At 43.3% G+C, this 12,500-nt stretch overlaps 1 protein-coding gene across 1 annotated transcript in view; it reads right to left on the reverse strand.

The window, feature by feature from the left end:
* LOC308175898 (mitofusin-1-like) overlaps window positions 1–12,500 on the reverse strand; it is a 41,299-nt gene that overhangs the window by 23,451 nt on the left and 5,348 nt on the right.

Here is a 12,500-nt window from a genome sequence, read left to right on the forward strand (position 1 = left end):
GGCATAGTTTGAGACAGAACTAGTTGACGAGCTAAGAAAAACATTTTTTAATATATATATTATAATTTTTTATAGAGAGAGAGGGGGGGGGGGATTCAAGCACTTTCAATGACCCATGTCTATTTTCCCAAACTTTTAAGACCTTGATTTCTTTTTCTCAAATTCACAAACTTTCAAGGATTTCAAGGACATGTGGGAACCCTGGATAAGGAGGGATGATAAGGAGGGATGATAAGGAGGGATGATAAGGAGGGATGATAAGGAGGGATGATAAGGAGGGGATAAGGGAGGTGTCAGCAGCAGGTGTGTGTCTTGAGCCCCACAGCGCCCCCTGGTCCCACAGCGCCCCCTGGTGGTTCTTCCAGTCACAGTGGTGTGTTTAGGAAGCAGCAGCAAAATCATAGGAACAAAAGTCAATAATACACAAATAAACACAAATAAACACAAATCAGACCACTGACAGGAAAGAAGACCTTCAGTATAGAGCATGATATCCTGATATGACTGGGGATATCTGTTACTCCTGGGAGACTACCAAATGCATCTGTGAGGTTACATCACATTACATGTTTTATATTATTGATATTCAATACTGGTTTGTGGGCTACGTCCTCTTGTAAGATAAGCTAGAGTCCGTTCAGAGTTGTCTACTTATAGACTTCCTGACATTAATTTACTTAATTTGGCTAAATCATAATCTTGTGATGCACCTAATGTTGTGATTTATCATGTGGAGATATCTAATATGATCATTGAGCAGATGCAACAGCAGTACAGTGTATAATAGCAGTCAATTCATAAGTTGAATGACTCGGCAAATACACACGATTAAGTCACTCTCCCTGTTTAACACTAGAACAGCCGTGCCTTTTTTACCCACTATAAGAGCCGCCTTTATAATGCTCAAGCTGCTATTTACACACAACGACCACTAGTTGGCCACTTGTAAATTAGCCTGCCTAACCCTCCTACAAAGAAAAACTGCAAAATAACTTTACACTAGCTTATGCTGATGTGATTTAGAAAATGTAAGGATACTGGGTGGTAGAACGGACATATCTAGGAAATGTCATGAAAGGAGAGTCCTTAAATTTGATTTAGAGTGCAAAGATATAACATAATTCTTTACTCACAGGGGTCAAATGACCCTCACAAAACATGAACAAAACGTTAATAATAAAAGAACACAGACAAAACGACATGCAGGCAAAACAACAGAACTAAGTCAAACAAATGAAACACTAAAAAAATGAAACTGGAACTGAAACAAAATGGGTGTCCTCGCCTCAGCGAATCTAGACTTCAGCAATGAAGACGCAGGTTGATGGTAAGGTGCACTGTGATTGGCCGAGGGAGCTCTGAGAGGGGCTTGGTTTGGAGACGTGTGATTGGTGGAGAGTCCGGTGACGATAAGGCGGTTTGAGACTTGAGGTGTGTCTCGCAGCGCGGTGGTACGGGTCATAGAGACAGAATGTTTAGAAAGGTTAACCACCGCTGCCAACTGCACTGGCACTGGACAGAACCTGGAGGACCTACTGGTTAAACTAGCTAACAACTAGCTAATAACTAACTAACAACTAACTAACTAACAACTAGCTAACAACTAGCTAATAACTAACTAACAACTAACTAACTAACAACTAACTAACAACTAGCAACTAACAAACTAATAACTAACAACTGACAACTAACTGACAACTAACTAACTAACTAACAACTAATTAACAACTAACTAACAAACAACTAACGAACAACTAACTAACAACTAACTAACAACTCTGCAAGGTTCTTCATTTCACTCTCCTTCTCCCTCTCATTATAAACACAAACACACACACACACACACACGACACAGACACACACAGACACACACACACACGCACAATTCCAGTTGAGCAGGTGCCCACAAAAACTCTCTCCCCATCAGTCGAGAGAAAGACATTACATGATTCAGTGAATCACGGCAGCAGAGTCCAGGGAATGCAGGACATGTTCCTAGACTGGGACTGCAGCACGAGGAGCCTGTTGTGGCTGCGACTTCACTACACTGACACTCTGAACCTGGACACCAGAGCAGGCTTGTTTAGTGCTGTCATCTCATTTCACTTCCATGTCCCCTAGCACTTAAAGATGAGCTGTAGATGTTAATATTCACTGGGGGGGACCTGTCCGAGTTTTAAGTCAGACACAAAGGACACACACACACACACACACACACACACACACACACAAACACCCCCCCCCCCCCCCACACACACACACACACACACACACACACACACACAGACACACACAGTTGTTGGCACTTGCCTCAAACGTCCTCTCAAATTTCTGGAACTCCTGGAGCCTCTCCTGGAAACCCTCCGCTAACGCCCCGCCTGTGGGAGAGGAACACATGCTCATCACCACCACCAGAGGGCAGCACATCCCTCCAACTATTTAAGACCATCAAGGAGTTCACTGTATTTAACCCAAACTGGAATATCTGGAATAATACAAAGGACAATTCAAAAAAAATTAATATAGTGACAGACCCAGAGAGTCTGCCAGACTAAAACAGAGCCCACCAGACTCTCACAGAGCACAGGTCAAAGGTCAAAGGTCAAGTAGGGAGAATGTGAGAATGAGGATGTCAGCCAGATGATTGAAGGCCCGTAGTAAATAGATACAGTAAACAGATAGACCTATAGGTATATGAACCTTACAGTAAATACAGTGTAGTCTGGTCTCAGTTAATCCAGCTTGGCTGAGAAGGTTCCGGAGTCTTACCGGTCTCAGGCATGCCCTGGGCGCGCTGCATGCGGAGTCTTACCGGTCTCAGGCATGCCCTGGGCGCGCTGCATGCGGAGTCTTACCGGTCTCAGGCATGCCCTGGGCGCGCTGCATGCGGAGTCTTACCGGTCTCAGGCATGCCCTGGGCGCGCTGCATGCGGAGTCTTACCGGTCTCAGGCATGCCCTGGGCGCGCTGCATGCGGGAGTTCAGCACCTCCTTGGCCGACACGAAGAAGATGCGGTCGGGCGCCTGCTCGCGGGACACCACCTTCAGCTCCTCAACCAGGAAGTTCACACAGCGGTCTGTGTGCTGCTTCCTCACCTGACAGGCCATAGAAATATATATATATCATATTAATAACAACAATGTCCCAGCGGGAATAGAACCCACAACCTAAGCTAAGTTGTTAGCGCCACGCTCCACCAGCTGAGCCACAGAGGAGCACGAAGGTGAGGTGGAACATCCTAGAATGTTCTGTACTGTCATAACTGTACTGTAAAACCAAAACAAGGGCTTCAAATTGTATTTTAAATCATTTGAAATACTTTTAAATTAAATACAGCTACAGAGCATGTATGGGGCAGCTGTGGGTCAGGACGTAGAGCCGGAGTCTAATGATTGCAAGGTCGGCGGTTCGAGCCCCGGCTGGCCACATGTCGAGGTGTCCTTGGGCAAGGCCCAGGCCTTGCATGGTAGCTTGCCGCCATTGGTGTGTGAATGTGTGTGTGAATGAGAGGCCGTTGTAAAGTGTTTTGGAATAAGGCGCTATATAAGTCAGTCTGTATAAGTCAGTCTATATGAGTCAGTCTATATAAGTCAGTCTATATGAGTCAGTCTATATGAGTCAGTCTATATGAGTCAGTCTATATAAGTCAGTCTATATGAGTCAGTCTATATAAGTCAGTCTATATATGAGTCAGTCTGTATAAGTCAGTCTGTATAAGTCAGTCTGTATAAGTCAGTCTATATATGAGTCAGTCTGTATAAGTCAGTCTGTATAAGTCAGTCTATATAAGTCAGTCTATATAAGTCAGTCTATATAAGTCAGTATATATGAGTCAGTCTATATAAGTCAGTCTGTATAAGTCAGTCTGTATAAGTCAGTCTATATAAGTCAGTCTATATAAGTCAGTCTATATAAGTCAGTCTATATAAGTCAGTCTATATAAGTCAGTCTATATAAGTCAGTCTATATAAGTCAGTCTGTATAAGTCAGTCTGTATAAGTCAGTCTATATAAGTGCAGTCTGTATAAGTCAGTCTGTATAAGTCAGTCTATATAAGTGCAGTCTGTATAAGTCAGTCTATATAAGTCAGTCTGTATAAGTCAGTCTATATAAGTCAGTCTATATAAGTCAGTCTATATAAGTCAGTCTGTATAAGTCAGTCTATATAAGTCAGTCTATATAAGTCAGTCTGTATAAGTCAGTCTGTATAAGTCAGTCTATATAAGTCAGTCTATATAAGTCAGTCTGTATAAGTCAGTCTATATAAGTCAGTCTATATAAGTCAGTCTGTATAAGTCAGTCTATATAAGTCAGTCTATATAAGTCAGTCTGTATAAGTCAGTCTATATAAGTCAGTCTATATAAGTCAGTCTGTATAAGTCAGTCTATATAAGTCAGTCTGTATAAGTCAGTCTATATAAGTCAGTCTATATACAGTAAGTCAGTCTATATAAGTCAGTCTGTATAAGTCAGTCTATATAAGTCAGTCTGTATAAGTCAGTCTATATAAGTCAGTCTGTATAAGTCAGTGCGTTCACTCACGTCCTCCATGTACTCAGGCTCGTTGGCCGAGGCGTCCCAGCGGTTGTTGAGGATGAAGATGTTGGGCTTGGAGAGACGCTCGTTCACCTTGTGGAAGAAATGCTTCTCCTAGAAGGCAAGGCAAGGCAAGGCAAGTTTTATTAGTATAGCACATTCAAAGAGGGGGCAATTCAAAGTGCATTACATAAAAAATACAGCAAGAGGAGCATAAGTATATAAAAATTACAATGAATAAAAGCAAATATAAGAAGTAAATAGATAAAACATTTAAAAAGACAATAGTTAATGGAGAAAAGACATTGATAGAAGTGTTTGTGTTTAATCATAACTGGTGCAAAACATGAACGTTTTTAGCTTAGATGACACAACGGGAGGACACCAGGTCAGACACAGTTGGGTTGTACAATAGCAGAACAGGTTTATAAACAAACTTTCATATGCTTATATTGACGTATAGACCAGCATACATGTGCGTTCAAGCGATGTGAATAGACTAAGACCATCAATCTACAGATTCCACGCTTGTTAGATGTTATCACCCTACAGCTGGGTTATCAGCTGACAGACTGAGTGAATGACACATTATGAACAGGACCTTATCTCATCGTGTCTGAAGGTTAAACACAACACCACTCCTTGGGCCCTGATAAGTCCTCAACACTACAGTATATACACAGACTTGTTCAGTCAACCTGCGTGTGTGTGTGTGTGTGTGTCTATGTCTGGGTGGATGTGTGTGTGTGTGTGTGTATGTGTGGTGTGTGCGTGTGTGTATGTGTGGTGTGTGCGTGTGTGTGTATGTGTGGTGTGTGCGCGCGCAAGTGTGTGTGTGTGTGTGTGTGTGTGTGTGTGTGTGTCTATGTCTGGGTGGATGTGTGTGTGTGTGTGTGTGCCCGTGTGTGTGTCTGTGTCCAAGAGCAAAGTCTGTTCATTTATGACGGTAAGCACTAGCAGGGGGAGGGAAACAGAAAGCGCATGTCCCTTTAAGGGATGTTGGCACGGCAACAAGCCTCTGAGAGTGACTTACAGCCCTGACATACCATGAATGCTTCCACAGACATAAACAGAGCAGGGCCTGTGCTGCTGGGTCAAAATGGAGCCAGCCTTATCTCCCCCTCCCCCCTCCCCCCCCCCACCCCCACCCCCACGTCCCCTGAGGAAAAACACATCAACAACAACACGCTCCTATTGGCCAGCGAACAAACAAACAAACCGTCATACTTTAACGAACAGCGTTTCCCATTAATTACCTTGTGGCCTGCCACAGTTTCATAACAATCTGAAACATGTGAAAGTTGTTTCTCCTCTGGCTACTGCAGGAAAGTGTTCAAGCAGGTTCCCGGAAAGGCCAGAGCTAGGACGTTTTGCCCCCCCTGCCCCCCACCCCCCCCCCCCACCCCTCTAGCAATGAAATCTTTTGGATCGGCAGACAGTTGGATAGTGAGACTTAATAATACGAGGGCCACCGACCCACTGCAGTCTGTTGACTGTTGAATCACAGAATCCTGTGAGGGAAACGCTGAACTAAGTACGATCGTGTGTATGTTCGCTGGCCAATGGGAGCATGTGTTGTTCAAATCCTTTCAGCTTAGGGAGGTCTCACGCAAATGGATTAAATGCCATAGACCGCATTGAGAAAACGTGCAAGGTTAATTACAACCCGTAAGCACACGCTCTCATCTCCACTGAGGAGCTTAAGGAAAACCAGAACCTTTAGAACCTTTATCAAAAATCTTTACCTTGACTTAACTAAATTGTTCTGTCTTTCCTCTCTCTCTTCAATGAGATAGACTGGTAGGATAGGAGTGGTTAGACTGATGCATCACAATAAAGCAACTGTGAAATGCAGAACATCCAAAACAAACATAATTTATTAATTACGGTTGTTAATTAAGTCGTATTAGAGGTTGTCCTTGAAGAGATAACCGTCATAAATTAACAGACTTTGCTCTTGGACACAGACACACACACACTTGCGCGCGTGCACACCAGGGTTTCCGTTATAAAAATTTGGTGCCGGTCAACGTGTCCGGGAAGATTTCAATTTGTCGGACAAACGGGAAAAATTCCGGTCATCATATTAGAATATAATATAGGTGTTTGTCGCGGTGATTAGCTGTTGTGTAGCCTATATAGGCCATTTAATGTCCATTTCTCATCCGATACGATTAGATCGCGAACTATATAATAATATAGGCTTTCATGATTCGCATGCGCTATGGCATAATATATCCAGGGCTGCACGCGCGCCACACTGGGCAGCCTAGTCACCTTTGCTACTTTGAATTACGACTGTAGGCTACTTTAAGATGTTTATTTCAATTGCATTAATGGGATTTGAGTATGTAATTGGTAATTTTAAGTATGCCTAGTTTAGCTTTTGATGGCTATTTGAACGGACTGCATCGATCGATCAATGAACGGACATTACGTTAACTGAAGTGTGTTAAATAGTTTCACGACAGTAATGTACGTTTTTTATATTCTCTTTCCAGTTTTACCCTTTTTATCAATAAAACAACGTAATTTCTATAACCACGTCTCGCTGATTGGGAAGGCATTAAGTCTAGCTGCCTGTCAAATCATACTTTCTCGGACTCGGGAGTATGAGAATGGGGAGGATGTATCGGGGGGGATACACACCCGTGGACTATTTCACCTTAGTGGCACAAATTAAACTCTAACACTATAGATAGACTAAAATGATGGACACCGACTGAATAACTGAGTGGGGGAAGACAGGTCTCAAATGTGAAACAATTATAACATTTAATACATAAAGATAAAACATACACAAATATATAACATTGATATCCCTAAACTCAAATGTAGTGTGGTATTGTCAACCTAATCTAATCAATCCTAATCTAATGGTACCAGTAGCCCAGGTTGTCGATAGTAGCGCACTACTCCCGTAGTACTTCTCCCGACTCAGGGCTGGAACGGGCACGGCAGGCTCAATCAATGAACGGGGTTGAGATGGCCGCTAGCGTCCTTTACTAGCCGCATCTCACGGCCCTCGGTGGTCATTCACTGTGCTCTAGCACATCCAAAACACGCAGAACAATAACCTTGACTCCGGTCACTGCAGTGGTTTTATTTAGACTAGATCAAACTAAATTACGGTAACTGACTAAACTACGGTACTCGCGCCGTTGAGAGACAGGGTTGCCAGATGGGGCGGGTTACCGCCGAATGGGCTACTGTGTTTAGCGGTTATTTTCACCGGACAATATGACCGAAGAGGTTTAAATATGTCGGACTTCAACAGATTTTATCGGACAAAGACCGGTAATTACCGGTTAACGGAAACCCTGGTGCACACACCTACACCCACACCCACACCCACACCCACACCAGCTCCCAACAACAAGCCCTCAATCTCTCAGACCGACAGCACTGACGACCCTCTATATACCCAGCACTGATTGGCCAGATCTGTCAATCCTCTCTATACCCAGCAGTGATTGGCCGGATCTGTCGACCCTCTCTATACCCAGCACTGATTGGCCAGCGCGTTGCTGTCTCACCGTGTTCATGAGCGTGGACTCTGAGTTGGCCACCAGCACAAAGACGTCGGCGTCCAGGCAGAACTTGTCGATCCAGCTGTCCAGCTGGCTGGTGACGTCAGTCCCAGGGCTGCGGGTGGAGGACAGGGTCAAAGGTCAAAAGGTCACACACCACCACCCCCTCAAGGTCACACAGGTAACAGAAGGGCCATGTCCGAAGGTTCACACTGCGACCTATAAAGTAGGTGTTAGCATTGAGCATGCATCATACTAGATTTGACTTTCCACGCAGTATAATAAAAAATAAATAAAAAATTATAATAATAATATCTTAGATTTATATAGTGCCTTTCAAGGAACCCAAGGACGCTTTACAACATTTGTGCCCTTGATTTAAAAATGAATTCACTGCACAGTATTCAGGAAGTCTGAACAGAGTATGAATGACATGTTAGCATGTTAGCATGTTGAAATGCACTGCGTACTGAACACACTTGACTAAACAGAAGGCTCTACATAGTATGTAGTATGTGGTAGTATGTCATAATAACACTCTTGTTTACTAATTACTACCAAACACTGGTGAACAGTGGTCCCGCCTGCCCTTCAGCTGAACACAAACAGAATGCTAAATTTCGTTGTTTGGTACCTGTACTGTAGCAATGACAATAAAGACCATTCATTCATTCATCATTCAATGAGTGAGCCTCATTGGTCTGTTCTGCTCTGTTATATCCTCTACTAGGATGGGGGATAGTAGTAGTAGTTGTAGCTGTGTTTGTAGTTTGTTTGGACTTCTATGACATGCTGAATACTTGGTATAGCTGTCAACCAGTGTCAGTTTAATGGGCGAACCATCACCAGGTGTTGGGTGATGCTACATTATAAGCCGTGTCCAAAGGCTCACACTGCCTAATGTTTACTCAATTAACACAGCAATGTCCGGGGGGGGGGGGGGGGGGGGGTGGCAGGGTTATGGGAGATGGTTAAGGGTAAGGGAAGGTTGTATGCATGGGAGAACAGGTAATTAATTAACTCTCACTTATTATAATTGGGGGTTATCATCACCTGCTCAAATTGATAGTTATTTTATTTTTTCTTTCCTATCACCAGGGGAGCCCCCCTCCCAAATGTCGTTGTTTGGTACCTGTACTATATCAATGACAATAAAGACCATTCAGATATAATTTCACAGTTGATAACCTGTAGTTCATGCACACCTGAAGGTAAGAAAGGCTATGTAGTGAGCAAAGATTGATGATTTAATATTCCATAGTGATCTCACCAAATCTAACTTACATCACTATTGTTAACACAACAAAGAGAACACTTCTGACTCTTCAAATGTTCATTTATTATTTCCTCTAACAAACAGAATCTGTTATAGACAGTGCACAATGCTTTTTTTAGCCAAAGTTCATAAAGATCTTATGTTAACCGTAGCTTTAGACAGTATACTGTATGTTTACATGTACATGTTAACCATAGCTTTAGACAGTATACTGCATGTTTACATGTATATGTTAACCATAGCTTTAGACAGTATACTGTATGTTTACATGTATATGTTAACCATAGCTTTAGACAGTATACTGCATGTTTACATGTATATGTTAACCATAGCTTTAGACAGTATACTGTATGTTTACATGTATATGTTAACCATAGCTTTAGACAGTATACTGTATGTTTACATGTATATGTTAACCATAGCTTTAGACAGTATACTGCATGTTTACATGTATATGTTAACCATAGCTTTAGACAGTATACTGTATGTTTACATGTACATGTTAACCATAGCTTTAGACAGTATACTGCATGTTGTTTACATGTATATGTTAACCATAGCTTTAGACAGTATACTGTATGTTTACATGTAGATGTTAACCATAGCTTTAGACAGTATACTGTATGTTTACATGTACATGTTAACCATAGCTTTAGACAGTATACTGCATGTTTACATGTATATGTTAACCATAGCTTTAGACAGTATACTCAGTGTTTCCTCTACATGCATTTCATCGTGGCGGGCCGCCACGATGGAATTTCCTCCGCCACCATGCAGATTTCTCAAAAAAAAAAAAAAAAAAAAGTTCTCAAAAAAAAAAAAACAAAAAAAAAAACATTTTAGCTGATTAAAATATATCTGATACTAGATCAGCGCTATAATGGATGTTGACTAAAAGTGCACCTAAATCCACGCCCATCTCTCTCTAACCGCTGATCCAAAATCAGATTAATGACATTCAGTTGACGACGTGACACAAGGGCTCCTGATTGGTCTAAATGTGAACTGTGGTATTATTGTTATTGTGTACAGGCCACCGTAGTGACATCCGGGGGGTATTTCATCAACATCGCTAAAGGGAAAATCCAGGTTTAGTCTGATAAATCTCGCGAGAGTTCTTACAAATATCCAGGCATGCTTGAGTGTGTTGTTGACAATCGTTCATGTCCTTCATTAAACGTTTAGCTTTGTCATTTGATACGCCGCCTACGACTACCATCTCTCTGCACTACAGTAAACAGTTAATCAGTAACGTTAGCCGCTTTTGTGCTCATGTAGGCCTACTTCGTATTATATTATAGCTGATGATCTTTGTGTGTGTATGTGACTGTCAGTCACAAGTTTATATTCTGTATATTCATTATTTATTTTTTTTGGCCATCCTCTAGTTTTGGCTGTGATTAGAAAAAAAAAAAAAAAAAAAAAAAACGTTGTTTGAGCGCGCGTGCGCGTTTCATGCGCGTGCACGCGAAAAAAATCTCGCGCGCTGCGCGCGCGGTCACGGCCACCCGCCACCATTGTAAAAATTCCTGGAGGAAACACTGATACTGTATGTTTACATGTCATGTATGTTAACCATAGCTTTAGACAGTATACTGCATGTTTACATGTATATGTTAACCATAGCTTTAGACAGTATACAGTATGTTTACATGTATATTCATTACATGTAAGTTCATGAAATCCACAATGGCTTTTTTTTCGCGGCTAGGCTACCGTGTTCTGCTACAACGAGTGCTTGATATTCCTTCCATACAGCGTGCTTGCAATGGTGATTCTTCAGGTGACTTATTAGATTCGTTGTGTTGTAACTCGTAGACCTTTGCCCTCCTCTCCGAACTTTTGTTGAACATGTATTGCAAATTGCAAACGCAATATCTGCCTTAGAAATTGTGAAGAATGTCCACACCGGGGAAGGCATGTTTCGCTCGCGTCTCGTCTATACAAACTGCGTGCCTGAGCGCGGAAACCCGAAGCAGAGCGCGGAAACCGGAAACAGAAATATTTCCGGCTTCATATTATCGGTTAAAATATCGGCTACATTTTATAATAAATACCGATACCGATAAACATTAATTCCCCAATATCGGGCCGATAAATATCGGTGCCGATAATATCGTGCATCCCTAGTTTTGAGGTTAATGTAAATCGCATTGGATAAAAAGCGTCTGCTAAGTGGCGTCTATTGTTACTGTATTAGTAAGGCTTAAGCCCTTCTGGGACCTGCAGGTTTGAAAGGAAGGAGGTCATGGTGTGTACCGCCTTACCTGTACAGTCTGTGCTGCTTGCTTTCAGTCTGCTTACCGTGCTTATATGTACCCTCTTTTTAACCACCTATGATTAATGTATGCTCTTTTAACCCCCTATGTTATGCCCTAAAGCTAAATGCTTGTCCTGTCTACTTGTTTGTGCCTAGGTCAACTTATATTTGTTGGATAAATGTACTTTTTTCCTCCAGGGAGCCGTATAAAACATCATGGCATAGGGACTGCGGATGAAAACTAGCTTTCGGGCTAACTCTGGCGTATTTACAATTTATTTTTGTTTTATTAATATGCACTGTCCCTTGAATAAATAAATGAATCTGAATGGTTTGAAAGGAAGGAGGTCATGGTTTGTATCTTGTGTAGTTCTTGGCAGCGTTCAGCGCTAGCTAGCTAGCGTACCTGTCCACCAGGACCAGGTCGTCCCTGAGCAAGGCACACTTGGTCTTGGGCCAGAAGACTCTGACCAGGCAGCCGGCGTCCAGACTCTCGTCCATGTGCAGAGCGTGAGCCAGCTGGTTCACTGTCTGGAGAGGGGGGGTGGAGAGAGAGGGGGGGGGGAGGGAGAGAGAGGGAGGGAGGGAGGGAGAGAGAGAGAGGGAGGGAGAGGGGGGGGGAGAGAGGGAGGGAGGGAGGGAGGGGGGGGGGGAGAGAGGGGGGGGGGAGGGAGAGAGAGGGGGGGGGAGAGAGGGGGGGGAGAGAGGGAGGGAGGGAGGGAGGGGGGGGGGAGAGAGGGGGGGGGGAGGGAGAGAGGGAGGGAGGGGGGGGGAGAGAGGGGGGGGTGGGGGGGAGAGAGAGGGGGGGTGGGGGGGGGAGAGGGAGGGAGGGGGGGGAGAGAGAGAGGGGGGGTGGGGGGGAGGGAGGGAGAGAGAGAGAGAGGGGGAAGAGAGA

The sequence above is a fragment of the Nansenia antarctica genome (assembly GCF_963989245.1).
Source record: "Nansenia antarctica genome assembly, chromosome: 1".
NCBI lineage: Eukaryota > Metazoa > Chordata > Actinopteri > Argentiniformes > Microstomatidae > Nansenia > Nansenia antarctica.